We start from the raw sequence: 5,780 nt of genomic DNA on the forward strand, positions 1-5,780 counted from the left end.
GCAGCTAAACTGTCATTGATCAGCACTGGCTTGAGACAACAATCTGCTGTTCAGTGTGACCTGGAGATGAAGAGGTTAATGAGATCAAGAAATATGTTCAGTTAGCAGCAACAGCAACAAAAAACACTATATAAAATAAAGTGAGTTACAATCAAATGCACTGGTCTTATTCGGTTGTTAAGTGGTCAACTCACTTCACTTGAGAATACTACCTCAGCAGCCATTTATAAGCACTGTTTATTCATATTTAACATTTAAGATAACCCTTTTCAGACTCAAGGTGTACACTACAGTCTCCGTGCTCACATAGTCCCAAAACACAAATCATTTTATATTTATTTATTTATATTTTCATTGTCTGGTTATCTGTGATTTCGGTATGTTGTTAAAAGTTATGATTATCAATTTTTGGTAGTATTATAATCACATTGTGAGTGTATATTATTAGCACCTTTTGATTGGACGCGGAAGCGGTGACGTCACTCGGACTGAGAAATGTCTGGTTAAAAAATACTTTCGATTTCGCATCACAGAAACAACAGCATAACACAGAAGCAGAAACACGACAAACACTTTCAGAAACAGATGCGTGTTCAATTACCTCTCTTTAAAAACACACTCGAGGTCTTGTCCACTATAAAAGAGAATTTATAAGTATTTAAAACGCTCATTTTTTTCTGTGCTTTGGGCCTGTCGCTTTTCAGCTATTATTTCGCACATCTCTGAGACGGATTGGATTAAATATACAAAAACAATGTTCGCGATTGTTACAATTAGTAGAGTCTGTGCTAAAGTTATAGCCTACCTGTACAAATGTTGTTTAGGACATAAAGTGGATGAAATCCAGCGAGCTACGCTTTCTCTCTTGCTATCTGCGCAGTGTCCTCGCTGCTAGCCAGGGCTGGGAAATCTGGGAATGTGGAGGCGCTGGGAATCAGAGTCGAATCCAAAGGAATCGATTCCATCAAGGGGAATAATCGACTCCTGATTCAGTGCCTTTTTTCAGTTCAAATCAAATCAAAAGACTGCACACATTAAAATTCACGAAAATAAACGGAAAGAAAACGAGTCTGTACTGATCGATCATCTGAATTTTAGGATGCATCTTTCTGTTTGAGAAGCACCATTCACCTCCTCAGGCTCGACAAAAGACGTTATTACTCAGCAAATACAACAACGGTGTAAAAACGTTTTTTTTTTTGTTATTTTTTTTATGTATTTTTTTCACGTTGTGAAAATAACATGATAACGTTTTTTTTTTTTTTACTACTATTCTACAGTTAAGATAAAGCTGGCAAAGTCTTGTTTTGCAGTTGCTTTGACTTGAATTTGAAAATCAAATGTTTACTAAATTAATTTATAACACACACACACACACACACACACACACACACACACACAAACAGATTAATTACACAACTTCATTGGATGTGTCTTGAACACATGCTATAGAAAATTAAACCACTACATAATTTAGTTAGAAAAATATAAATCCTATACCTCAGCTTCAAAATTCCGTGTTTTTTTTTTTTTTTTTTTTTTGACGTTATAAATTCGTTTTTTCAAAACGTTGGGGTAGAGTGGGGGAAAACGTATATATATATATAAATACATAAATAAACATGAATTAATTAGCCATTCACGGGCATTTTAACATTTATATTTATACACCCCCTTGGTAAATATAAACAAATATGGCTGTAAAAAATAAATCTGCATTTGTAATCCTTTTTATTTAAAAATGTGCAAAAATCTAACCTTTCATTGAAGTAAACTTATTGAAAGTGGTGGGAAAATCACATTACAAAATAAATGTTTTTCTCCAAAACACGCTGGGAACAACTGTTTGCTCGGTCCTGGAAGGCCGGTGTCCTGCAGAGTTTTGCTTCAATCTCAATCTGACACACCTAAACAAACTAGTCAAGCTCTTACTAGTCACACTAGAAACGCCGTGGCAGTAAATAATGTTTTAAAATATTGGCACACCTCATTTTGAAAAATATCTGTATATTAGTAGTTTCTTCAGTGCTATGATTGCAGGTTACATTATCTTATTACCTCATTCATTCAGTTATTGAATCTGTGACCCAGCAGATTTAATGACTCTAGTACTGCTTAGCTCTTAGCTTAGAGCTTAAAACTTAGCTCAATGCAGTGTCTACAAGGTCACAGAATTCAGTGCAACACCAAAAAGAAACAAGGTTGTAAAGAAGTAAACTGTTTAAAGCAGGGGTTCTCAACTCTGGCCCGAGAGATACACTTTCCTGCAGAGGTCAGATCCAACCTTCATCAAACACACCTGACTCTATCTTTCTATTAGGACAGGGATGCCCAAACTCAGTCCTGGAGGGCCAGTGTCCTGCAGAGATCAGATCCAATTTGGCTCATCACACCTGAAGCAAAGTTTCTAGTGTGACTAGTAAAAGCTTGACTAGTTTGTTCAGGTGTGTCAGATTGAGATTGCAGCAAAACTCTGCAGGACACCAGACTTCCAGGACCGAGTTTTTGCACCCCTATATTAGGACATAAACACAATGATTACTTTGTTCAGGTTATTTTGAGAAGGGTTGAAATTAACTGGTGCAGGAAAGTAGAACACGCAGACCAGAGATGAGAACCCCTGTTCTAAACTCTGATCAAAACCAACAAACAATGCTGTGTCTAACCTACACTTCGTTTTATAGAGATCAATGCATTGACCAGCGCTGCCACCTGTCATGTGAAATCCCCTAAACCACTGGAAGAATACTTTGATAAAATACATCGGTTAATGGATATACAGCAAATGTAGGGGTGTTGTTCACTTAATCAGATGTATTATAGCAAACAAGTATTAACTAATCTCACACCTAACATACAATATTATGGTCAATTCACACTGGTTGGGTCAGTGTGTTCACCCTGTTGGAGTACAGCAGTGTGAACTGGCTTGTATGTGCTTTGGAGGGAAAAACTGTACAAATAAATGTTTGATGATTAAATGCAAATTAACATTCATATCCTGAATAAGGCACATTCCCTATTCTTGCAATATTTGTCTTCATGCTTCTGAGTAATATCTGCATGCACCTGATTCTGAAGAGAACAAATAATGTGCTATTAGACAGCAATCAATATGAGAAGTCTGGTTTGGAGCCTGGATCTGAAACTGACTTCTGTCCAGGTTGTCACAACATTTCTTATTTATCCGTCTTCACAAACTGCCCTGAAATACAATTCAAACATCAAACCATGATTGTTATAAATATAACATGAGTCTCTAACATTCACAGTGCTCAGTGTTTTTTATCATCTGTGTCTGGTTTTCTCATTATGTTGGAGCCCTTTGTAGGTTGCTGTATACCAAGTGTCCTCCACGCAGAGTTAAACGAGATGCAGCTGAGGCTCTCTGTCAGAGGAGAAACTGTGCACACCTGTGTTGGAGGAGCTATCGCTGGTCCTGAACATCACCTGCTTACTTACGATCACCACAATAATTAATATACAAAGTCGGGTTTATTAGAAATAAACAAATTATAACAGAGGTGAAATGCAGAATAGAGAGAATAATATACCAATTTTATTAACTTCATGGCTCATAGTTACATCATATGGTGGCATTACAGTATGTTCTGAAGTCAAAGCCTTCTTAAAAAAACTGATAAATATTACATACATAACACACACTGATGTGTCATTTGAGTTGATACACTGAAATAAATGAACTTTGAATGAAAAAGTTTATCATATTTTAAACATATATTGCCCAAAAAGTCTGTAAAATCTCTTACTTGGCTTGTTGAATTTTGGAAGACGATAGACCACAGCACAGAGTATTGAGGAGTTTAATGTGCAGTGTGCAGAGTCTGACAATTCAAGCTCATTTTAAAAATAGTTGAAAAACCAACTCTGCCACCAGAGACCCGTGGGGAATTTAAAAAAAACACAGACGGTAGCAACTCAGAAATTGAACTTAGATCACTAGTATGTATATTTTATATTTGTTATATATATATATATATATATATATATATATATATATATATATATATATATATATATATATATATATATAAAGACCCCTAACATTAGCTTGCTCTATTCTTTTACTATTATCTATTTTCTTTTTATTTATTATATTATTTAAAAGCCCTTGCTATGTGTTCTGAGCTGAGACTTGTTACAGCACTTATATATCATTTGTCTTTCGGTTGTTTTTGATTACTTCCATTGTCCTCATTTGTAAGTCACTTTGGATAAAAGCGTCTGCTAAATGAATACATGTAATGTGAATGTAATGTAATGTGTGTAACCAGGTCCTTTTTAAAATATAAAATGTCCTAATTCTTAGAATCAAATAAATCCTTTAAGGTAAAAGTTTTGCTGGTAGGTGACCACACATTGGTCAGAGCAAATTTAAACTCTGCGGGAACTTAAACTCACCTGATTCGCGACGCAGGAAACGAAGATTTGCAAGTACATTTCCTATAAAGAATAAGTTTATTACAAACTTATTGAAATTAAAAAAAAAAGTAAAAAAAAAAAAAGTGATAATATAAATACATTTTTTTTTTTTTGAAAAAGTTGTAGAAATATGATGCAAAAGTTGATGATGGCTACCCAACAATATTATAATAATTTTCACTTTTACATAAAAAATGTTATGTAAAAAAAAAAAAAAAATGAACATAATGTTTCATTGATCTACATCCAAGAAAAAAAAAGAAAAAAAAACATACATATCCAGTGTTTCTGTAGTGCTAACTATTTGATGTTTGATCAACTACACAAATATAATATTATATTATAAATACAATATTAACACTAATATACTATACTAAAAACGTATTAGATAATTAATAACTGTTTTAATCTAATTAACTGACCAATATTTTTCACTTAACAACACTCAGGGTATAAGCTGAACATTTGTGTTTCAGTCCCTATTTTGTACCCTGAGTTAGAAAGTATATTTATTGCTTTAATTTTTAACTTTTTTTATTTTACAACTCTTGAGGTATTTCATCTACAAACACTAAATCTGCTGAACTGCTGACAACTTTAGATGTTCTTTAGTCTCATTACTGAAGGATGCAGAATAAACTCAACCTGTTTGTTCTCCAGTGTGTTTGGTTCTGCAGGGTTCTGGATCTTCATGTTCTCTGTTCTTCAATAAACTCTGTCTCTGCAGATTTATCTTTTTCATGATTTAGAAACACCCAGCAGTTTGAAAACACCCACAAGGCCCTAAATGCCCACTTTTGCTCTGCAGAGACCAAAGGCCCTGTCCCAAATGGCACACTCTTGACTTGTGGACTTCCTCAGAGTCCACACTTTGGTGACCTCATGTAGCTATAGGGCCCTTGACGCGAGTCCACGAGGGCAAATTGAGAGGTATTTTTGGGACCGACTCGATCGTAATGCCGGAAATAACGGTCTGGTTGTTTTTTGACAGGAGCTATATACAGTAAATATAAATACTAGGTTTGCATATGACTCAGTAAAGTCCTGACATTCGGTTCTATTTATTTAATTAATCACAATGTGATCATATTATTCAACGCGCTATTATTATGTTTGAGATATCAATCACTGGTCGATGACCATAATGTTTGAATAAACTGTAGGTAACATCTGGTAAAATGCACACCTACTGTAGGTCATAACTCCAGTTGATATCTTTGTGGGAAATCCTGGGTCTGTGCATGATGCCAGGGTGCTGAGGAACAGCCCTGTGTATACTGCCAGCCTGTATTTCAGGATGATGAAGACACGCTGGTGCGGTATTTTCTTCAAGGCCT

Source organism: Carassius auratus, chromosome 22 (assembly GCF_003368295.1).
Source record: "Carassius auratus strain Wakin chromosome 22, ASM336829v1, whole genome shotgun sequence".
In the NCBI taxonomy this organism is placed as follows: domain Eukaryota; kingdom Metazoa; phylum Chordata; class Actinopteri; order Cypriniformes; family Cyprinidae; genus Carassius; species Carassius auratus.